The sequence below is a fragment of the Haliotis rubra genome, unplaced genomic scaffold (genome assembly GCF_003918875.1).
Source record: "Haliotis rubra isolate DU_JTF1 unplaced genomic scaffold, ASM391887v1 Scf4, whole genome shotgun sequence".
Lineage (NCBI taxonomy): Eukaryota > Metazoa > Mollusca > Gastropoda > Lepetellida > Haliotidae > Haliotis > Haliotis rubra.
In genome coordinates, this window is record NW_025767079.1 from 3,617,951 (window position 1) to 3,643,399 (window position 25,449).

Consider the following 25,449-nt stretch of genomic DNA (forward strand, 5'->3'; position numbering starts at 1 on the left):
AGTTCCCAATTGCGCAGATCAATGCTCATGCTGTTGATCACTGCATTGTCTGGTCCAGACTCGATTATTTACAGACCTCCGCCATATAGCTGGAATACTGCTGAGTGTGGCGTATAACTAAACTCACTCACTCACTCATCATTTGGTTGTAGTCACTCATAGCTCAATAACAGTGCAAGAATCTACACCGAAACGTCGCTCTATGCAATAAATAAGAAGTTGTTATCCATATAGTGGCATGTTTTATAACTGACTCACCAACGTCAAGAATGCTGATAAAACAATACGCATTTTGTTTACCTGAAAACATTTTCACAAATGGAGTCATATTTATGAAATCTGCTTAGTACAAATTGTGCTGAAGTCTACAAAAACATAATAGATAGATAACTGCATCTAATGTAACAAAAAGTCCGATGTCTTCTCCGCATGAGCGTTTAACCCTGTGAAGTTGACAAGATAAGGAGGGATGTCCTGCTACATGTTCATAGAAGGCACTTCCCAGGCCACATATTAGAGTTGCCCACATATTAGGGTTGCCCACATATTAGGGTTGCCCACATATTAGAGTTGCCCACATATTAGGGTTGCCCACATATTAGGGTTGCCCACATATTAGAGTTGCCCACATATTAGGGTTGCCCACATATTAGGGTTGCCCACATATTAGAGTTGCCCACGTATTAGGGTTGCCCACATATTAGGGTTGCCCACATTTAATATGAGTGTGCTCAATCCTAACTTTGGGCACCAACTTTAGATAGATTTTTCGTAGGCATTAATTAAATTTTGTAAATCATTTATTTATATTAATTGATGTGTTGTCAACTGGTTCATCAATGCATTATTCAGATTTTTTTCATGTTTCATATTTGGGAATCTGCAGATTCCTATATCAAATAAAATCTGTGCATGAATTAATATGAGAAAGTGTCAATATGAAAAAACAATCGATAACAGTGCTCAGCCATGCCTATTAAAGACCATTTATAATCAGATTAAACTTAATGTTCAAATAATTTTTTTCGTTCTCAATTCTCTTCACAAAAAAATAATCATCCACCTTAAGAATTTAAGATTGATCGGCACAAAAAGTAAGTATGACTGCCAAGATAAATTTTATTTAAATAATTGTGTTCATTTGAAATTCAAACCCACAGTTTTATTGTCCATTTACAAGCATTACAGCTGATTGTCAAGGCCAAGTTTCTTTCCACCAAATACATTTCAAAGCTCAGTGAATGGCTTCTGTTGGCCAAGTCATCTAAGGTGCCACAATTTGCTGTGCAGTTGTGTCCCTTAGTTTGCCAGATCCTATTATACTGGGTTCTAATCCAAGATTAAACCTCAGATTACCTGGGTATATGTCTGGGATCATGGGTTTCACCTAAGCCCTACGTCCTTAGAACTTGGTCCTTCATCAAGTTGTCATACTGGCAAATTATCATCCATGGAAATTCTTCTTTTTATTAAAGATGATTTTTGGAGTATTTTTCTAATTTAACTCCGCACTCAACAAGATTTCATTTATGTGGTGGCAGTCTGTAAATAATCAAGTCTGGACCAGACAATCCAATGTTCAACAGCATGAGCATCAATCTACACAATTGGGATACGATGACATGTGTCAACCAAGTGAGCGAGCCTGACCACCCGATCCTGTTTCTCGCCTGTTACAACAGGCATAAGTTGCTGAAGACCAATTCTAACCCGGGTCTTTACGTGGACGTTGAAGATGTGTTTTTAAATCACTTGTCCTCAGCTGTAGCTGCTCCTGATCGAAGAAGACTAACATGTTTACTCTGATGACATTTTCAGTTTTATTCAGTTAAAATTTGTAGTGAAAATGAAGCTTTAGAACTGGTTCAGAATTGTGGCCCTCCTATCATATGCAAGTTTTTCAGTGAGGATGACCATCATTGGTTGTCAGACGTCGGCACCAAGTAGTAGTCTCTCGCTAACGGATACTCAGAATTTGATAATTGTCCAAAGAAGCAAACCAAACTTACTCACTGACCTCAAGAACTCATTTGGGGCGGCGGGGTAGCCTAATGGTTAAAGCGTTGGCTCGTCACGCCGAAGACCCGGGTTTGAATCCCCACATGGGCACAATGTGTGAAGCCCATTTCTGGTGTCCCCCGCCGTGATGTTGCTGGAATATTGCTAAAAGCGGTGTAAAATCAAACTCAGTCAGTCAGTCAGTCAAGAACTCATTTGAACTCAAAAGATGTGTCATAAGTAACTTGCACACTGTAAACTACATTTATAACAAACACTTTAGAATGATCTGATGGATTCAGCAATATTTTCCCAACCATAGTTTGTATATTTTGGACAAAATGCATACAATGAGCTTTGGTTATAACAAACTAAATGTAGTGGTCCCTTTGAGATTATTACAACTGTAGTTACTGGATATCGTTTCCATGTCCAAATCGTACTGAAACATATTCGAACCTTTTACCTGGAGTGCTGGACATTTATGAATGTTTAGTCATGTAGTCATGTCTTTTCTTGTTGCTAAATTACTGAAATGATGCCAGTGCGATGTTAACGCGCTCACTAACTAGTCCTGTTTTCAGTGAGTGAGAGAATTGTTTTACTCGCTTTTAGCAATATTCCAGCAATGTCAAGGCAGGGGACACCAGAAATGGGCTTCACAAATTGTACTCATGTGGGGAATTGAACCCGGGTCTTCAGTGTGACAAGAAAACACTTTAACCGCTTGGCTACCCCACAGATTAATGTTTTCAAACTTTATAGCTCTTAATATGTGAAAACTGTGTCATTATTCCATGGAAGACAGTGTCGTAAACTTAGCAGCCAACCAGTGTGATGGCCAGAAGGATTTTGCAGGATGATAAAATGACACGAAAGGGAAATCGTTCCTAAAATACAAAGCAGCAAAAAAACACAGTGATAATTCGTTCTAAAAATCCTGGAATTGTTGCTCTCTTGAAAGAACCTACCAGCATTTTGAAAACAAAATTTTCATTACTTTTAAATACGATCAAGTTGCCTCGTGAGAAAACATGATGGCAGTGCTAAGGATATTGATTGTGCAAAGTAGCATCCTTGAAAGCCCTGCCAGGATTCATGCCATTGCTTTAAATCCAAAATCCAGCCTCCGCATAATTCTTGGCCTTTCAGCAACATCCTCAGGATGATTGGTTTCAAGAAACTCGACCCCAAAAGACTTTCCGGGTTAGAATAGGTCCCATTCCACTTATGCTTGTCACCAAACGTTACTGCATGAAATGAAAGGGTCGGGGTCAGGGTGAGGGTCAGGCTCAGGGTCAGATTTTGCACCCTTGGTTGATTGCTAATTTTACCCAGTGACATAGGACAATGGTCATTGGATCAATCACTGGATTGTTTGGTTCAGTCTCAATTAATTTACAGGGTTGCATTATATTGCTTTGATATTTCTGAGTCTGGCATTAAACGACATAATAAAGTCCTCCAAAGTTCCAAATCCTTCTGGAGTGGTGGGCTAACCTAATGGTTAAAGCATCTGCCCATCACACTGAAGACCCAGGTTCGATTCCCCACATGGGTACAATGTGTGAAGCCCATTTCTGTTGTCCCCTGCCATGATATTGCGGGAATATTGCTGAAAGTGGCGTAAAACCGAACACTCTCACTTCAAGCATTTCTCACTCATTACATATAATCCACTACACATTTTTTTCTCAAATCTTCCATGTCCCTTTAATGCTAATCACATGATAAATTGCATATAATTCCAAGACTTCTGAGCACGGGACCACAAGTTGCATTTATCAATCGATACACACAGGCCTTCGACCATCACTCACGCATCTCAGTATTGACCAACGAATATGCAAGGTCATATACTGGTCACAGAGACCCACTCAGTGGTCTCCTTTGTCCACAGATCCCATCACAAGTTCTGTCCAGAGGTCTCAGGGGGTACAGAGGTTGTGATTATTCTCCATATCAAATAGCTGCTTGGTGTATGATGATATTGATGGGTTGGATATAAACTGCTTTTTCCATAACCCTATTATTTGTGCTGTTGATCTTGAAACAGGATCACTCTTCATCTAGCTAATGGTTTAAAGACACACAGCTGGTTTTTTGTAACTCTCAATGGCATTTAATGATTTAAATAATATCATTACAATGGTTTGGTTTTGATGTTGTTTAGTGCAGCACTCAGCAATATTCCAGCTATATGGTGGCGGTCTGTAAATAATCAAGTCTGGACCAGAAAATCCAGTGATCAATAGCATGGGCATCGTTCTACGCAGCTGGGATATGATGACCACCCGAACCCGTCATTACAATGAACCCATTCTGTTATTACTTTGTTATGAGTGTATTATTTTTTACTGGTACTGTTTGATAAGACTAGTTGTAATGTTCAGTGCACTTATTTGACAGTCTGGAGACAAAAGATGATAAGAAAATAGCTTGAAAATTTGTAAAAATATTCATTATTTCATTTTTTTAAAATATGAAAATAAAACAAATGGTGCAAAAATAAAATAACGCTGAACTTTTGAAAAAATTTGTCACATGTGTTGATTGTTGTATCTGGTGATTATAATCTTTGAACAGGATCATTTCCTCCCAGATCTATAGCATAACTGAAACATCATCATAAAACACTGTCTCCATTTTTATGACCAGACATTGATGCAAAGTGATATTTTTGGCCATTGTCAACATGCACATGCAGCTGTTATGAAATATACACAACATTTTACAAAATTAAATAAAGCTCTTACATATAGGTAGGGACTGATAGCATCACAAAAATGGCATCTACGGTCTGATCCAGCTATGATTATTCATATGGTGTCATCACACACCTGAGTACATTGCTAAACATCAAAGAAAGAAATACACAGGTGTGCAGGCTCATGCAACTGGCAATAAATGCCAAGACATGAGATTAAGCTGAGTGAAGTCATGCCACAAGTAAAATTGTTTCAATTAAAGTGATTCTACTTTAGATGATTTTCACCATGTGACACCGTTAGACTCAGTCTGACAGAGATTGATGACATCACACTGACTGTATCAAATCGGTATGGATTATGTCAGGACGCATTCTCAGGGACATTCATTTCTGATGCATTTCATTCTCCTTGCTTTCAAATAAGTGTCAACTTTGCCATCATTTCATCATTTACCTCAACACAGCAGGATTTCAGGCTCCGGTTCCACAATGTGTTAAAGTCAGTTGGATGGTTTCTAGGATAGCATTCTAAATCTTGGTTTTTGGTTGTGCAAAGTTGCCTCCCTTTGTCCTGCCAGGATTGGCTGATTGAAATACAAGATCATTCTGGGTCTGTCAGAAAAAACCCATGCCACTGTTAGTATCACCAGAATGGTGTATGCCTATGACTTGAATCTGTTTATGTTGGCTTACAGAGTAGTCTCCCTTAATTGTTCCAGGATCCCATAATGAGAACTGTTTTTGAATGTTGGTCTATCAGCATGGTGCACAGTTCATGTTAGTATCACCAGTAACTTAAATCTTTGAATCTTTGAATCATTTCCTCTCAGGTCCATAACATAACTGAAATATCATTATGGCTGGTACTGTTTGATAAGACTAATTATAGTGTTCAGGGTACAAATTTGACAGTCTGGAGCATAGAAATGAAATGATATGATCTGAAAATTTGTACAAATATTTATCATTTCTTTTTTTTAAAATATGAAAATAAAACAAATGGTACAGAAATAGATAACTCTGAACTTTAGAAATAATTTGTCACATGTGTTGATTGTTGTCCCTGGTGACTATAGTCTTTGAACAGCATCATTCCCTCCCAGATAATATAATTGAAATACCATCATAAAACACTATTTCCATTTTTATGACCAGACATTGATGCAAAGTGATATTTTCAGCCTTTGTTAACATGCACTTGCAGCTGTTATGAAATATACACAACATTTTACAAATTTCAAAAGCCCATACATAAAGGTAGATACTGATAGCATCACAAAAATGCCATCTACAGCAACAATAAATTAATGATAAGGATCTCATCAATATTTGGAAAAAAGAAAATGCAGTGGACATTTTATCAGCTGCAAGAAACAGGACTGCTTTATTTTCAATGTTCAATATTTGCGGAAATTTTGCTGCTGCCTTTTGTGATTTTTCTAATGTCAACTACACAAAGATTATTGACAATAGAGATTATTCTTCCACAGACTTCCCCCATCTGGCCCTTGGCATTCTTTTTTAACCTGTTATGAAGGTCAAGGTCATGAAATTATATATACTTTTGAAGAAGTTGAAGGACACCGATTCTTTCATATTGCTACAGTTAATCTGTCATGGCATAATTTATTGACAATAGTTATGTGAAAGAATCAAGTATTTCTTAACTTTTGTTGAGAAGCATATGCCTTCATTGAATACATAATGGAATTGATGACAATGAAAATTACCTATTGGATTCATGATATGTTGTTGTATGTTACTAACATCCACTCACGTATTCCCAGGGAAACCACTGGCAAGGTTATTCCTATTTATTGCAGTCTGGTTACCAAGGAAACCAAGAAAGCATCATCCAGTATTCTTCAGTTAACTTCTTATAATGAACCAGTATATGATCACAATATACAACATCACACAGTGTCAAATCGTTGAATTCATATTCCCCATAACCATAGAGAAATTTAGTTGCTATGGTAACAGAGTACTCTGAATCCTATAAAACCATGATTTGTAACAGTTCACGTAACCTACATATACATGACTCCATACTTAAAGATCATTTATCCCAGAAACCAAAATGGCATGAAGGAATTGTCGGTTGATGGTGATCTTTAATGTAGCATCTGTATGATATCTCTGCATACATATGCCTTCTTACCAGTGTTTGTCTTTGAGGGACTGTGACATGAATAATTGAAGACCAACAGGTCCGAAGTCACTAGGGTGAAACAGCTCCATATACATGTGCCTTGAGGATACGACAGTGTGCTGTATCATCACAGCCACAGAGCTTTGCACTGGACCACAGGCTCAGCCACAGCCACAGCCACAGCATCAGCATCAGCATCAGCATCAGCCACAGCCACAGCCAGAGGCAATGAACTATAATAATAGTTGGCAAAAACACTCGAGGTCAATACACATGATTTCCTTCACTTACATCAATATATTATGACCTCTGATTGTTCCCTTGAGTTTTTCATGATATATTCTCTTTGATGAGATGCGATACTGAGCAATATCTGACTCTTGGGATGAAATGTGTCCAGATTCACAAACCATGTGTCAAATAAGAGCGACAAAATCGGCATTCTACATCCGTAAGAAATCTCTGATGACAGCAGAGCCAACTATATTGTGAGCTGGTGTTTGTTTGCTAACACCCCACTCAGTAATATTACAGCTATGTGATGGCGGTCTCTAAATAATTGAGTCTGGACCAGAAAATCCAGTGATCAATAGCATGGGCATCGTTCTACGCAGCTGGGATATGTTGACCACCCGAACCCACAGAAATACCATACGTGATATGATCTAATCATAAATACATGGATAGGTTGGTTTGTTGTTGAACGCCACACTCAGAAATATTCCAGCTGTATGGCGGTGGTCTGTTAATAATCGAGCCTGGACCAGACAATAGCATGAGCATCAATCTACACAATTGGGAACCGATAACTTGTGTCAACCAAGTCAGCGAGCCTGACCACCCAATGCCATTAGTCCCTTCTTATAGAAGCTGACTGAAGTGTTATCATTACTCAAGCATATAAACAACAGAATGGGTGCACAGTCAGAAACAAATATGAACCTTAGTGACGTAACCCAGGATTTTTGTTGATGTTATTAAACAATATATGATATGACTAACCATGGCTGTGGCTTGCCCTGTGGGTGTCCAGGACCCAACTGACCCAAGTACCTGGGTTATCCATTCCAGCCCTGTATGATACCTGTTTCCTGATGATCACTCAGCATCGCTGTCACTCTGTATCACAAATTTCATTCTTCATCATCAGTGTTCATTCTTCTTCATCAGCTTTCACTTTTTTAATATCAGAGGTGGGAGTGGCAGACTTTCACAAGGTTTGTGAACATCATTACCATGCCTGTGGGTTTCACGAGAGTGGTACACATTTAATACCTGCAGCATCGTCGTCGTAGTCATCGTCGTCATCGTCATCATTATCATCATCGTCGTCTTCATCATCTTCGTCGTCGTCGTTGTAATTATCATCATCATCATCATTGTCATCATCATCATCATTGTCTTCATCATCTTCGTCATCGTAATCATTGTCATCATCATCATCATTGTCTTCATCATCATCAACAGCAGCAGCAGCATTACAACCAACACCATCATCATTGTCACCATTATCACCGTCAACATGAAGAAACACTCCCAATCACCATTAGCAGCATTATCTTCATCACGACTTCCTAATCAACGTAATAAGTGCTCTGGGCAGTGAACAAAGTCGGGGGGGGAAATTGGGTCCTAATGTGGATGCCCATAAGATAATGGTACTAATTAGGCAACCATTTTAATACACACCTGATGAATGCACAGTTTCTTTCTATTATCAAAGTGAACAAATGTTTTGTAACAGTAAGTCTTGCAAAGACTGTGGATGTTGCTGTTGGTAGTGGTAGTGACATAGGACAGGCTGGTTGTGGTGGTGATGGTTAGTCATGGTGAGGTGAGATGGATGTTGGGGGTAGTGGTTGTGAGGTGGGAAAGGTGGTTGGGGTAGTGGTTGTGGGGTGGGATGGATGGTTGGGGTAGTGGTTGTGAGGTGGGATGGATGGTGGGGGTAGTGGTTGTGGGGTTGGATGGATGGTGGGGGTAGTGCTGGTGATGGTTAGTTGTGGTGAGGTGGGATGGATGGTGGGGGTAGTGGTTGTGAGGTGGGATGGATGGTTGGGGTAGTGGTTGTGAGGTGGGATGGATGATGGGGGTAGTGTTGGTGATGGTTAGGGTAGTGGTGGTGGGGGTAGTGGTTGTGAGGTGGGATGGATGGTGGGGGTAGTGGTTGTGAGGTTGGATGGATGGTGGGGCTAGTGGTTGTGGGGTGGGATGGATGGTGGGGGTAGTGCTGGTGATGGTTAGGGTAGTGGTGGTTGGGGTAGTGGTTGGGATGGATGGTGGGGGTAGTGCTGGTGATGGTTAGGGTAGTGGTGGTTGGGGTAGTGGTTGTGAGGTGGGATGGATGGTTGGGGTAGTGTTGGTTGGGGTAGTGCTGGTGATGGTTAGGGTAGTGGTGGTTGGGGTAGTGGTTGTGAGGTGGGATGGATGGTTGGGGTAGTGGTTGTGAGGTGGGATGGATGATGGGGGTAGTGTTGGTGATGGTTAGGGTAGTGGTGGTGGGGGTAGTGGTTGTGAGGTGGGATGGATGGTGGGGGTAGTGGTTGTGGGGTGGGATGGATGATGGGGGTAGTGTTGGTGATGGTTAGGGTAGTGGTGGTGGGGGTAGTGTAGTGGTTGTGAGGTGGGATGGATGGTGGGGGTAGTGGTTGTGAGGTTGGATGGATGGTGGGGCTAGTGGTTGTGGGTGGGATGGATGGTTGGGGTAGTGTTGGTGATGGTTAGGGTAGTGGTGGTTGGGGTAGTGGATGTGAGGTGGGATGGATGGTGGGGGTAGTGGTTGTGAGGTGGGATGGATGGTGGGGGTAGTGCTGGTGATGGTTAGGGTAGTGGTGGTTGGGGTAGTGGTTGTGGGATGGATGGTGGGGGTAGTGGTTGTGGGGTGGGATATTTGGTGGGGGTAGTGGTTGTGAGGTGGGATGGATGGTGGGGGTAATGGTTGTGAGGTGGGATGGATGGTGAGTGTTGGTGGAGGAGCTATATAATATTGGGTATAGCGGGGTCTACTGAAGCCTTGTTCCAAGGCTGTACTGAATGCTAAGCCCATGGATGTATAGTAATTCTATCCTTTAAAGATGCGAGTCTAGATATGTGGACAGTAGACCCCAGTCTGTTATTTATTATTTTTTAGAAATTATCATTTAAACTATTAAATTTTACCAGAGAGACTTGTGCTAGTCTAGGTCCACTGAGGCAGTGGTGACCTGTTGGAAAGCAGGTCAATAAAAATAATTCCATCAGTACGTGACATAAGCATTAATTTGATATTTTTCTATCCAGGAAAGGATGGAACGGTTTCAGTTAGGAGTCCTGCTTGTTCTTGGATTACTTCACTACTTCTCCCAGACTAAGGCTTAGTCTCGGAATATGTATAATTTTGGTAGTAACAAATAATCCGTTTGAATTGAAAAGGAGACCCAGGGAGATGGGAGAACATGAGGAAATCTAGACTTGCTTCATTTAGGGCTTTAGCATTGCAGGGAGGGTTAGTAGGTTGGGAAATAATGTGGTTCAGGGACTGTGAGACAGGCTATACTTTGTCATATGTCCAACGTATAATAAATAAAGAAATCAATTATATTACCACATAAATAGGTTTGATTTATACTTGGTTCTCTTTGGCAATGCTAATCCGCCGAGTTGTTGCTGGAACATTGCTAAAAGAGGCGTAAAACTAAACTCACTCTCTCTCACTTCGTAACATTAATTACACCTTTGGTGTTATTTCAAATAACTTGAAATCTGTCGACTTATTTATTTCGCACCATTACAACTCGACTGATGAAATGGATTTTCAGTAATGATGAACAGGAAATCTGCCTGTTTAATATTCAGTGGTACCCATACAGATTTCCCATTATGATTCGATATATTTAATTAAATCCGCTTCCAAATACTTTTAATGGAAAGGTGTAATTCACACAAGCCTGCCCGGCTTGTTTACTGATCCATATTCTTTTTGAATAAAATATGTTTAAACCCGAAAGGAGTAATAAATTTGTTGATTAATGTAATTAAATCGGTTGATGAAAGCAGTCGCTGGACCCTCTGTCTGATTAGAGAGAGTCAATCTCTGAGAGCTTCCAGCAACATCAGTTACATCTGTTGACATACCCAGACGTAGATAAGTCTCAACTCAGCCTCATATATCATATTGGACAGTTTATACTGTGTAATCGAAATCGGATCTGTTTCTCCTTCCAGACATTCCCATTTGATATAGAAGTCGGATCAGGGAGAAACTCATCGCTGAGATAGATAACTTGGAATCAATCATCATCTGCGACAACTTTGATGGTAAGGCATAAATATTGTACAGTCCGGGTGTGACATTTATGAAAACCCTTTTGGCTATGTCAAAGCTAAAGCTGACGGAAATTCGAAACGGGTGATCAAAATGATTTGATCATGAATGATATGTCTTGTTTTCGTCATGTTCTTGAAGGTAGCTACATCATTTGGATTGGATTTATGAGATATTAATGTTTAAATATTGTTTTTTATGCATTGATTTTTGTTCTTTTTTATGAGGCTAGTCTTGTCTGTGCACTTTAAGTGATATTGAAGACTTTGTTTCTTGATGTGTTTATCATTAGCTTGACTGGTGAAGTATTGGTAAAGACTTATGGACAGGTAGCATCAGGTCTGATCGAGTGATGTCATGTAGGTTTGTACTGTTGCATAGTCAGAGTGATTTCTTGCAGTATTGTGATATCATATAGTCAGAGTGATGTCATTCAGTACTGTGATGTTACATAGAGAGATGTCATGCAATATTGTGATGTCACACAGAGTGATGTCATGCAATATTGTGATGTCACACAGAGTGATGTCACGCAAAGTGGCATTCCTTAGTTGTGTCAGGTTCTGTTTGTCAGAGTTCAGAATATAATAGTCACAGAATCTTCCTTGTATCTTCAGAATGAACTCCCTTCAGAGAGTTGTACATGATGAAAGGCTGTCAGATCACTCACTCACTCACTCACTCATCACTCACTCACTCACTCACTCACCTCCACCCACCCACTCACTCACTCCCCATCCACTCACTCATTCTTAGGCCAAATAGACAGGTGTTAGTTTTGTAGTTCGAATCTCTGCATCAGAAGGTCTTCTTATCCTGTTATGAGACTATGTACAGCCACTGTAAATACAGCCAATGTAATCACGGCAAAAACTATTGCCTTCTGTTGATTGGGGACCACCATCTCAGGATATAACGAATTCCAATATAACGTAAAGTTGGCTTTAACGAATTCAGTGCTATCCCAGAGCTGTTGTAATTAATGTCATTGTTCGTGTGAATAGCAAATTTCGGATGCGTTGATTTCAGGGATCCCATTGAGTACAGCCAGTGTTCCCATTCAAAAGTGTAGTGCTTGATTAATCCAGTTTTTAATAATAAAATTGCATGCATTTCGGGATGATGAGTTTCCAGGGATATTCCCATGGCAGTGTTATATAGGATAGCTTTGGACTCCTAGAACACTCATAAATTCCCGACTTAAATTGCGTTGGGACCCATGGATACTCAAACAGAGTAGAACACCATAAAAAAACATGCAGTTTGGGTGTGAGTATGAGGTATTCGAGAGGTTAAAGTGTTTGCTTGCAATAAATGTCACACCCCACACCCCACAATCCACAATCCACACCCCACAATCCATAATCCATAATCCACACCACACAACAATCCACACCCACACCACAATCACATCCACACCCCCTACAATCCACACCCCACAACCCTCACACCCCACACCCCAATCACCCCACAATCCACACCCCACACCCCACAATCCAAACCCCATACCGAATAACACACACCAAACAACACACAACACACAACTCAACACACATAAATGCACACCATAATAACATTCCTGTATTCTCGACGGCAACATTAAACCCAATCTTCCTTCACCTGACTGATTCTCTTTAACATTTTTCAAACCAGACTGAAAGATAATGTACACCCAAGAATAGACAAATACATTACCATCTAGCACTAGATATGAATGTTGTGCAAGTTTTAAGATTAGCTCTAAAACAGGAATATATTTAATAGATTCAACCTTAGGTACAATTGCAACAACATTGCTCATGCTAGAGTTGGATGTATAAGGCTGAATATTGATCCAGGGAGACATCATAAATCACAAAATCTGGAAGGGAATTTACATATTATAACTTAAACAAAATCGAAGATCTGTACTATTTCACCCTTAAATGTCCGTCCCTAACGACCATTCGAAAGCAATACATATCAATTAAATACTTAATTCGACCTTGGTACAACAATTTATTCACTTGTGGCAACCACTAAGTATCAAGATATAAAATCTCTTCTGTTATACTTCTAATATGCCTTCAAAAGCAGAAACAGATTGAAATGAAATGGGAATCTGTTGTTGAAATGACCCTGCACTTCATACAATTTGAATTTGAATTTGAATTTGAATTTGAATGAGTAAAACATCATTGTCTAAATGACTCCCTCACCAGTCACTGATTGAGTAGCCAAGGGGTTAAAATATGCACAAAAACATGTAAAATATTTCAACTTTTAAAGTGCCGAACCGAAGACATATTCTGTTCTGGAACTGTCCTGGGATAGGCTAATGTAACAATCATGTAAGTTTCTCCAGTGTAAGACCCCAATTAAATGCAGGTTTCAGAAATGTTAAACAAGTTAACGAGACACCTCTGCATATGCAAATTATGTTATGTTAAAGTCAATTGAGTGTAATATGCATGACGATCGCCTCTCTGCTGCAATTCTACAAGAATCAGTCTCCCACTGGGAGGCTTCATCCCATGTTTCCGATCTCATTTATGGATTTAGCTACTCATTGAGCCTAAATCTGAAAATAATACCAAAATCCATTTTCTGTTCACTGCATTCAAGATACCTCTAGATATTAAGAAATTAAAAAAAACTTTTATGGAACAAGTAAAATTGATTACTGCAATGGGGTAATGAGATGCAGTGCCTATACCGTAGATATTGTTTGCTATTGATTTGTTGCGTACAAACGTGTGTCGTGGATTTGGAGTGAATGAGTTTGGTGTTTGGTGCTTTGTTTTGGAAATATTAAGATTTGTGAGTTTCAGGCTGAAGGAAGTCAAAAACTTTGGTGTAATCCAGGATATGATCCGTCAGACAATAGTTGATCCTTGGATCCTGGCGTAGGTGGAGGAGACAACTCTGCTCATTTTAGTGTTTTGGACCACCTTCTGACACAGAAGAATAACTTTTTTTGGGGAAATTCATTTGTACCTCTTATATCTGATGAGATCAAACTCTATGATGCCAATTACTCATAATGGTGCCACACTTGACATTATGATATCATACTCTACATAATCCATGTATGACATCATAATGAACATAATCCATGTATGATATCATACTACACATAATCCTTGTAGGTTATCATACTATGTGACCCCCCTAAAATATATGTACAAAGTAAGTGACCCCCCCTGACATGTACAAAATCAATATATAAAAAACCTATATTTTTTAGGATAAATTTTAAATATTTATATATTTCTATGTACAAAATTGCTGACACCCTCCCCCAGTACGTGTGTATAAAAATTGATGACCCTCCAAAACAAAATGGGTGACCCCTTAAAATGATCATTACACCCCCCCCAACCCCCTAGCCATACATAATGAACAGCCTCTTACGCAATCACAACAGGCCAATTAGATAGCTGGATTCAGTATCAGGTACTAATAACCTCCATGTTCTTACTTCCTACCAAGACTAGTACACCGATTTATAAAGGAACACACACGTAACCATTACCAGTATGTCGTGTGTCTGTATTGGAAACGTGCAGAATGCCACTAAATTTCATGACTTGGGTCGTCACAAGTGTGCTCCCCTTAAACCAAATCCTGGATCCATATTAGCAAGAGTGGCTTAATTTCAACAAAATCCTTTTGCTATACTGTTCATTATGTTTGGAAAGCCAACCTGATTAGGAGAACCTTGAGATGTAAATCACACAGTCACTGACTCCAAGACAGAGGGCGGGACTACCCTGTTGAGGCCTAGGTCTTGTATAAGCCAAGATAAGGGTGTAATTGAATTGCACATTGGTCATTTGACCTTGTAATGCAGTACATATGTTAGGGCGGAGACTAGAGCGGTCGTCTATGTCTTGGCTTGTCTGGTCAGCTGCGACAGCTGGAAGGCCAACTGAATTGATGTCCGAATTGTATCGATTGTTTCACGGGTACTTAGTTGATGGATTGTTAGGATATAAGTCTGAACATGTCTGATATTGATGGATGAAGCATTGATTTCAGAGAAATTGGTACAGAATCCAAATTGATGAAGAGATTTCGCTGGTCTGTAATGGTTTCTTTCTTTATGTTTATTGGTCTTTGTGTTGTTTATTTGTTTCCACCTAAGAACAAGGACTATACAACATTATTCAAAGTATGCATTAAATAATTTTGTTTATTGCTGCCTTGAACAGGACTAGAGTTATGGTGCAGAATGTCCACTCGATGGGGTCTGAAAGCCCTGAGGACAGGTTAAGTGATTAGAATTTGTCTTTTTTAACCCATGCTTGTCGTAATAGGCAACTAAGGGGATCGGATGGTCAGGCTGGCTGACTTGGTTGACTCATGTCATCATATAGCAATTGATAGATACATGCTCTTGCTATTGATCACTGGATTGTCTTGTTGAAACTTGATTATTTATAATTCCGAAGTACAGTGTTTAACAGCAAATAAACAAACAAACAACGTTCTGAGTGGCAAAAGTCAAAGTGTGGAACCAACAAAATTATAATGATACTGACAAATAATGGAACTGTGGACTAAAAGTAAGTTTGCGACTGAACCTGTGGTCAGGACATCCCGGCTTGTCAGAGCGGCCCAGCTCTACACCACTGTGCCACACATCCCTCTTTAGCTCTATAGATTCAGCTCCTGACCATGAGATTCCAGCTTGACAGAACAAACAATTGTCTTTCCACTATGGCATCTATTTCTTGTACTATTGATTCAAACACTCAACCAGAAAATCCTGGCATGGCTTAACAACCCAACTCTTATTCCACTGTGCCATCTATATCACCCTAAGTAATATAGGTTCAAACCCATGACCAAGAAATCCCTTTTAACTTTTTGTACCTCTCTGCTACCCATGATAGCACTATGGATTTTAACCCATAAGCAAACTCATAACCAGGAGCTTCTGTCTTGGCAAAGAAAATCAACTGTTCCACTGTACCAACCATGTCAGCCTTAATATTTGGGATTCAAACTCATGATCAGGAGGTCCTGGCCAGATCATCTAAGATCTATACCACTGTGCCATCCATTGCCACTTTATGTTGAGGATTCAAACTCATAACCAGGAGCTCTTAACTTGGCAAAGAAAGTCAACTTTACCATCCAAGTCTGCCTTTATATTTTGGATTCAAACCCATGATCAGGAGATGGTGGCTTGGCAGAGAAATTCAACTCATACACCACTGTGCAATCTTTGTGTTCCTGAGTACCATGGATTTATACCCAGGATCATCAGATGCTGGCTTGGCAAAAAAGAATCAACTTTACCATCCAAGTCTGCCTTAATATTTTGGATTCAAACTCCATGACCAGGAGATGAAACTCAACTTGTATACTACTGTGCCATGTATGTCTTCTGCTGTACCATGGATTTAAACCCAGGATTAGCAGAGAAAGATCAACTTGGCAAAGAAAAATCAACTTTACAATCCATGTCTGCCTTAATATTTTGGATTCAAACTCATGATCAGGAGATTGTGGCTTTGTTAAACAACCCAATTTGGCCTCAAGGTACAATAACTGAGCCAGACTGTCTGTCTGCTGTGTGTAAGTAGCTTGGAATTGACCACTTGACGCTGGTTACCTCACTTGGTCAAATCCAGAACGGAAGCTGGCTGTAGGATTATGTCCAATTTCTTGCTGAGGTAATTATGATGCCTGAGCACATTTCTGTGTGATTTATTGAGAATGGGGACTATGAACTGTCATTGTCCTGTCCATTTCCCAGTAGATATTTCAGATCAGGCTGGCAATGGATAGGGCTAAACCCAACCAACAGGGATTGTAATTTCAGTTTAATGAGAACTTTCACCTCTAATACAGAAGAAGAATTACATTTCATCATGGAATTGTTTCTTGAAAGTTGATAGAAACTATTACCTCAGATGAGAGTGATGTGATTCATCCGTCTCAATGCACAGTTGTCAGGTTGTTTTAGAATTAGCCCAGTTTGTCATGTAGACCTTGACAAATTTATCCAATACATCGCAAGTTCGTCTATGGTAGTTGGTAAGGTGAGGTGAAATGGGGTTTAACATTGTACTTAAAAATATTTCACTCATCATGACGACGTGCATGTGTGTGTATGTGTGGCTGCTTGTACTAGCCCAGACTTAAGCTGGTTTTATAGTGCTAGCTCATTGAGATACCCTGCCACAGTTAAGCATGAATACCCCACTCAGGCACATTATACTGACTCCGAGCCGACCAGTCCTTGTTGTACCCATTAATGCCGAGAGCCAGACAGGGACCAACAAGTACCATATTTTAACGTCTTTTGGTATGGCGCGGCCAGGGATCGAACAAGCGACCTTCCGCTCTCCAGGTGGATGTTCTAGTTGGTCTAGATTGCTGCAGTTTCAGTAAAATCACAAGATTTTTTACAGCTTAACAGATTTGTTCAGTCTTTGAACAGGACATGAGTCTGTGGGCTCCTAATAATTACATTATATTAAGATAATTTAACTGTCTTTCTGGAATATATTTTCCTTTCAGAGACTAGATTTGAATTTGTGGATCCTAAGGGCCAGCTCAGACAAGGCCATGATTTATGAATGTGATCTGTGCCAACCTCATTTTCAGAGTGATTTAGATTGAGTCAAGCTCATAGTCGATAAATATATGATACTAAATTGATGAAGATGTAGATGTCTGTAGGATGAAGCCTGGATGGAGAGTGAGTCATGGTATTGTGTATCATACTGGATACATGTAACTCGTGGCGGTGTTTGGTCCTGTACGTACAGCTCAGGTCACAATCATTTGAAGTTAAGCAACGTTGGTCGCGGACAGTCCTCGGATGGGTGACCGTGTTTGGCAGCTTGACTCCTGAAACTTTCAAGGACTTCAGTCCTGCCCCACAACGAAGCACGTGTGACGCATGTGGTCTCATCTTAGGCAAGTGAGTTTGTTCAAAATTGCCTCTGTCCACCCAGCAGTAAAATTGGGTACCTGGTATGATACGATGGTAGTCTGAATTTGAACCTGACAGGCGACCGTTTGTATTCTCCACATGGAGTGTTCTGTACTCGTTGACCAGGGGTAATATGTCAGCGCTTTGAGCATGCAATGTGCATGGATAAACGCGCAATATAAATGGACTATTATTATTATTATTATTATGTAAGAAAATATACTGGGTAATGAGAGTGGTGGGGATTTGGTAGATTAGTGGCAGAGCAGCAACAACTCACATTTAAATCCAGGCAGGTTGTGAGTGAGTGAGTGAGTTATGTTTTATGCTGTTTGAAGATGGTACTGTTAGATGGAGATGGAAAATCTTTGTTTTATCAAAATTACCAAACAGGATTCTTAAATAAGAAGTATTGATAATGGAACATGGAATACTCTTCCAGATGGACAGATCAGACATGTGTGACTGAATGAGTGAGTGTGTGTTTTGCTGAATGGTTGGCTACATGTCACTTAATGTGAAGAAACAACTACAGTGTACTAGGATTCAAACTCACAGGGTTTATGGCATGTCCAAGTGACCCAACTCCATACACTGAATTACTGGCTAGCGAACAGTTATCGCCGCGTAACAGTTATCGCCAATACATCAGTATCACACGCCCGCAGTTCCAGTCAATTACAATTCCGGTATTTTTCCGCAGGGTATTTGACAACAATAAAGGACGACAGCAAAAGAAAATTCTTCACGGCAAGTAACATAAGAGAAAAATGAAAGAAAACGTTAACCCTATAAAAATGTTTTAACTTAGTCGGGGGGATGTCCCACGACCTATATAATAGCAAGTTCAAGTTCACAAGTCATTAATTGATTCATTCCCTATCAATCTACTTTAAAAGAAACACTCAAATAGTCACATAATCAATTATTCGAGGTTACTGTATGATATAAATATATATTATTTCACAAATGGCATGAGAAATTCTGAATGGCGATAACTGTTACAGAGAAAACAACTCTTTATACTGCAATGATTCCCTTCTGCCGTGTTATGATTGGCGGCAGTGAATGGGCTGAACACATCGGTGAATAGCTACTTAGGTGTCATAATTAATTCTGTTTCACTAATTCAAATTTAAATACTGCTATAATATTGCGATAACTGTTCGCAAGCCAGTACAGTGCCTTAGATGACTAAGAAGCCTAGAGCCCTCCTCCCCAAAATTGCATTCATACCTGGTGCTCCACGGCACTACCATTGCACATACAATCATCCCTCGCAATAACACTGTTCGCGATACAACAGTTTGGGTTAATCCGCGGGGTAATCTGTGGCTCCCATGAATAAAAAGAAGTACCCCAGCAATCACACATCTTCGTATCATCAGAGTACCAGTTGGAATATACTGGAGGTTACATTCACACTGTGATAGAAGATGTGCCCAGAGGGAGACAGTTTGTTTGTTGAGAGCTGGACTAACGCTGAGCCTCTGGAATGTATCATTATTAAAGAAACAAACAACTCCATACACATTGAGAAGACATCCAGTGAGTTGGGACATTCAGAATCGGAGAAAAAGGTAGACTGGCTTCACTTGGGCCTTGCAGAAAAGTCTGGGTAGAAGAGGTAACAATGTGGTTCAGGGACGATGAGACAGACTTGTTGATAGCCAAGGTCCCTCATTCAGAAAGACAACCAATGATGGCATGTGTTGGAACCATACTTGACATTCAGCACTTGGGGTCAGAAACAAGATTCGACGTAGTCAATACAATGCATCTGAGCGGAGCCATCCATGTTAAACTATGGGATAGTACCATCAGACCAGCACCAGACAGACCCCATTAGACTGGAACAGTACAAGAAGCCTAGACTAACATCTAGTCTCTGAAATGAACACATTTTACAGAAAACACAGTTCCTAGGTGGGCACATTTGCGTAGTATCCTTGGACAAGAATATTAGATCCACATTGACTCAGTTCACCCAGCTGTAAAATGGGTACCATGAGTATGTGCTGGCAATGTGAGTGTTTAGTTCATTGCGCCTAACAGGCAGCATGGCTGTATGATCCCCAGGGAGTTGAAAAAGTATCGGAAAGTATGATAGTGTCCTGTGACCGGGGATAGTAATGTATGTAGCGCCGTGAGCAGGCAATGTGCCTGGATATGAGCGCCATATAAGCAGACTATTACTACAGGGTATGAAACTCCCAAAAATTTCAGCCAGACCACAGGACTGGTTAGATGTAAACTTGCCAGCCCTGACCAAAACTTACCTGCCCACAAAGTATCTTCATATACATGTCTAAATTTTAACCTGACCATCGGGCAGGTGAATTTGAGAATCTGGCAGTCCGTGTTGAAAATAACCCGTCCCGGGCGGTCAGGCAGGCAGGTATTTGAATGCTGATTACTATTATTATTACTGTCCTAAAATATAATAAAAAGCAGCCCAGAGTCTTTCTTCATCCATAAACTGTGGAAATGTAGACTTGCCACATAATCTAGACTCGCATGGGCCTTCTTGGTAGTCGGATACATTTGTTTCAGGGTCTGTATGACAGGCTACAAGAGGCCACACACATGCACATCCAAATCATTGTGAAATAATACTGAACTAAGTTGAATTAAAAATCCTTGAAAACAGCTTGCACAAGTTATAATTTACTTCTTGTCTTCTGATAGCAAAGGTCAGATGGTAACATAGATCAAACCTCAAATATCTATTCCTCTGATTTAACTGTATCCAAGCCATCAGTGTATTTGAAAACAACTACCTTGGTGTCCAAGATATTTTTATGGATCACCTGGTCCATTCATCACCTGATGAAGGGACCTGGAATGGTCTCGAAACGTCGTGAGAGAAATTAAAAAGAAGTTTAATCCATAAAAATATCTTGGACATCAATGTACAACTTCTAAATGCCACTGAAAGACAACTACCTTGGTATTTAATTTTGTACAAGTAGCTACGATACCTGCTCAAAAGTAAGTGAAAGAGGACATTATGTTTCTTGAAATCATCACAAGAATGTCAGTCAAAGCTTGAGTCATCATCACGTGATGCAAAGACGCAGATGAAGCAATTGAAAGCGAAGTCAAATATTTCTTGCGTGGAAACGTTACAAAGCATGTGATTATATAATCGATTTCAGCTTCAGTATGTTAACATGATAATGTCATTTTGAAGACAAAAAACAAATGTTTTTCATCAGAAACTTAATACTGGATAAAATTTCACAAGAAATTGCCGTTTTATATGGAAATATATGGTAAGAGGAGCATAACCTTTTTCAAGGTGTATGTCACCAAGACAACAAGCAGATGAGAGATAGAATTCCGCTTGTGCCTGATAGTCTGGCTCATTTTGTTTTTGGAGTATTGCCATAAATATTTTAATCAATATGCATAAGTAATTTGTCACATGTCTCGGTGGTTAAAGACATAACTGTTACATTACAAGCTTGAGGTCACTACAAACCAAGTTCTAGCTGTGACTGTGCTGTTGGTGAAACCCTGTGTCAGTGTGACCTAAAGCTGACAACAGCTGTAGTTACCTGACCAGGATTACATTATAGCAATAAGCATTCCTAACTTGTTCAAATAGGGATTGACATCTGACCATCGCATCGCATCGCATCACATCAAATCTGCTGCCCTGCCCTGCCCTGCCTGAAAAGTTTCAAAGCTAAACTGAAGACATGCCTTTTTAATAAAACATACATTGACTAACGTTTCATTCTCGAGCGCTACTGAACAGTACTTTTGGTCTGGAACTGGTGCTATATGTATCTATTTATGATGATGATGATGATCCTGTCCTATCAATATCAGTGTTTAAGGAGTAACTTTTCTCAACATTCAGATGGCATAGTTACAGGATACCTTTGAAAATATGTGTTACATTAGTCAATGGTTGACACTGAATGGATATGAACAATAAATGACCTGAGGACTAGCAGAAACATGTTAGGGTGAAGTCACAATTATATAACTAATTGGGCTAATATACTCTCCAGCTGAAAGAGGTACAGATCAGCTTTAATTTCATGTGCAGAGTTAAGTCCCTTTGTCCTGCCAGGATAGGCTGAATTTTGGGTCCACTTTGCACCACTCGCACACACTCAAATCTCATGTAACTGTACAGAGTGGTGCTGAATCCAAATAAGGTCATTGCAAGTGGTTCCATGACATTTAACTGGCTTAACAAGAATTCTTATTGTGTTTACGTTACCATGACCCACAGACCGCCTCCGTGGTGTAGTTTAGAGCGTCCGCCCGGAGAGCGGAAGGTCGCGGGTTTGATCCCGACCGCGTCATACCAAAAGACGTTATGATACTTGTTGGTCCCTACCTGGCGCTCGGCATTAATGGGTACAACAAGGACTGGTCGGCTCGGAGTCAGTATAATGTGTCTGAGTGGGGTATTCATGCTTCACTACGGCATGGTATCTCAGTGGGCTAGCACTATAAAACCAGCTTCAGTCTGGGCTAGTACAAGCAGCCGCACATACACATACACACGCATGCACGTCGTCATATGAGCGAAATATTCTCAAGCACGACGTTAAACCCAATTTCACCTTACCTCACCTCACCAGGACCCACAACCACCAAAATGGCTACACTCCTTCACATACTGTGTTGTAGTTGGCTGATAATAAATACAGTGGGCAAAGCTTGTGTTGCATGCTTATATACTGACTGTTATCATTGATCTGCTTGTCGTAACAGGCGACTAACGGGATCGGTGGTCAGGCTCGCTCACTGGGTTGACACATGTATTGTATCCCAATTGCGTAGATGGATGTTCATGCTTTTGAACCCTGGATTGTCTGGACCAGACTCGATTATTTATTTATTGGAATATTGCTGAGTGTGGCGTAAAACTAAACTCACTCACTCACTCACAATCACTGATCTTGTTTACAGCTTGTGGGTGTAAATATTAATATGGTGCCTGAGAAGTTATATAAGTATTCATTTCTTGGAACTTTAATCTGTTTTTGTGTTTGAGAAATGTTATTCCAATGTAGAGATATTTAAGTCAGGATGTTTAATGAGATTTAGAAGTAATAACATCACAAAGGCGTGAATTGTAGAATGTAAATGTCAGTATTATAAGGAACACAGCATTGCTACAATCACCATTACGTGCTTGTGTACCCTTGCCTTCCTTTTGTCCATTACCAAGTAGAACTTAGCATCATACTGTCAGAACAAATTGAACGCCTGGCTTCCACTTGTCTATTGCTAATACCGATTACACCAAATTAAGTACGAGCTTCCTTGTTTTGTGTCCACCATTATCATCTTATTATCTCGGGGTGGTGGGGTAGTCTAGTGGTTAAAGCGTTGGCTCGTCACGCCGAAGACCCGGGTTCGAATCCCCACATGGGTACAATGAGTGAAGCCCATTTCTGGTGTCCCCCGCCGTGATATTGCTGGAATATTGCTAAAAGCAGCGTAAAACCAAACTCAGTCAGTCAGTCTTATTATCTCTGTTGTTGTCACTTGTTCATGAATAAGCTCTCTGCATCTCAGCTTTCATTCATTTACTTAATGAAGGAGTAAGAATATACTGTGAAATTTTGTGTTTATTATACTTAAAACACTGACATCCATAGTCTCTCCATCATGATATTAAAGAGTCTGTCCTTCCATCATTTGCTTGCTTGCTCATTCACTCACTCACTTAATAACTCGCTCAACAATTCACTCACTTACTCAACAACTCACCCTCTCCACCCACTCACTAACTCACTCACTCACTGAAGTAGCAACTCATTCAACAACTCACCCTCTCCACCCACTCACTAACTCACTCACTCACTGAAGTAGCAACTCATTTAAAAACTCACCCTCTCCACCCACTCACTCACGTAGCAACTCATTCAACAACTCACTCATTCAACAACTCACCCTCTCCACCCACTCACTCACTCACTGAAGTAGCAACTCATTCAACAACTCACCCTCTCCACCCACTCAATCACTCACTCACTGAAGTAGCAACTCATTCAACAACTCACCCTCTCCACCCACTCAATCACTCACTCACTCACGTAGCAACTCATTCAACAACTCACTCATTCAACAACTCACCCTCTCCACCCACTCACTCACTCACTCACTCACTGAAGTAGCAACTCATTCAACAACTCACTCATTCAACAACTCACCCTCTCCACCCACTAGCTCACTCACTCACTCACTCACTCACGTAGCAACTCATTCAAAAATTCACTCACTCCACAACTCAAGATTCCCCCCAAAACTACACCCAGTCACTTGCCCACAAACCCATCCTCAACCCGACCATCCACCCACCCACTCATACACTTTCCCACCCACAAATGATTCAGCAGGAAATTTTATTCATGTCATGTCATCAGCATGACTATTCATGAGATGCAGCTGTGAAATGTATTGTGCACATTAGTGAACGTTTGTCAACTTGTTTTGATCAAATAAAGTTAAATAACAGCCCAACTCGTGAAAATATTTTTAGAGTTGATATATCACAATTGTGTTCTGAAAGTATAAATTTTTCATTGCCTCCATGGTTGACGACTCACAGCTGGTGTTCAATTACGTGCATGTCACACATTCAAGGTAGAATAGGGCACAGATATGGTTGCTGGAAGAGCTGGTTAGTTAGCTTGATTTAATAATAATAATGATAATAATAATAATTCATTTATATAGAGCCCAGTATCCATCTGACAAGTTGCTCACTGGACGCTGTAATCAGAATCTGATTATTATTACCCCGGATAACCCAAGCTGCCTGTTAGGCGCTAGAAGGTTATAGTCACATGACTTTTTCCAACCGGGTACCCATTTTCTGCTGGGTGTACAGAGGCAAAACTCACTTGCCTAAGGTGAGACCACATGTATCACATGTGCTTCGTTGTGGGGCAGGACTGAAGTCCTAGAAACTCTCAGGAGTCAAGCTGCCAAACACGGTCACCCATCCAAGGACTCTCCAAGCTCGATGTTGCTTAACTTCAACTGATTCGTGACCTGAGCTCTATGCACAGGGCCACACACCACCTTGTATTAAAGAAAAACATTTCGCTCAAGCCCTATGTAAAGTTCAATTTTACCCTGACCTACTATAGTTAAAGTCCAAGGACCCCTGCGTGTACTTCATCATGTGATAAAGTACTGTCGGCACCTTTGATCGTTTAGGGAAACATCTTAGAATGTTGTTTAACACTACACTCGGCAATATTCCAGTTATTCAAAAGTGCACGAAATCTTCCTTTTCAAAAGACTGCAAAGTGTGGCAAAAACAAATGGACATTAACAGAACTAAATTCACACAATACATTAGTCCATTTGACGAC

The 25,449-nt window shown here is 40.3% G+C and overlaps 1 protein-coding gene across 1 annotated transcript in view; it reads left to right on the plus strand.

Moving 5' to 3' along the window:
* LOC124287181 (uncharacterized threonine-rich GPI-anchored glycoprotein PJ4664.02-like) overlaps positions 1 to 25,449 on the plus strand; it is a 189,907-nt gene that overhangs the window by 27,364 nt on the left and 137,094 nt on the right. The window contains exon 2 of the mRNA XM_046723666.1: positions 11,064 to 11,156. The gene's annotated coding sequence lies outside the window, so the exon portion shown is untranslated. The remainder of the gene's footprint in view (positions 1 to 11,063; positions 11,157 to 25,449) is intronic.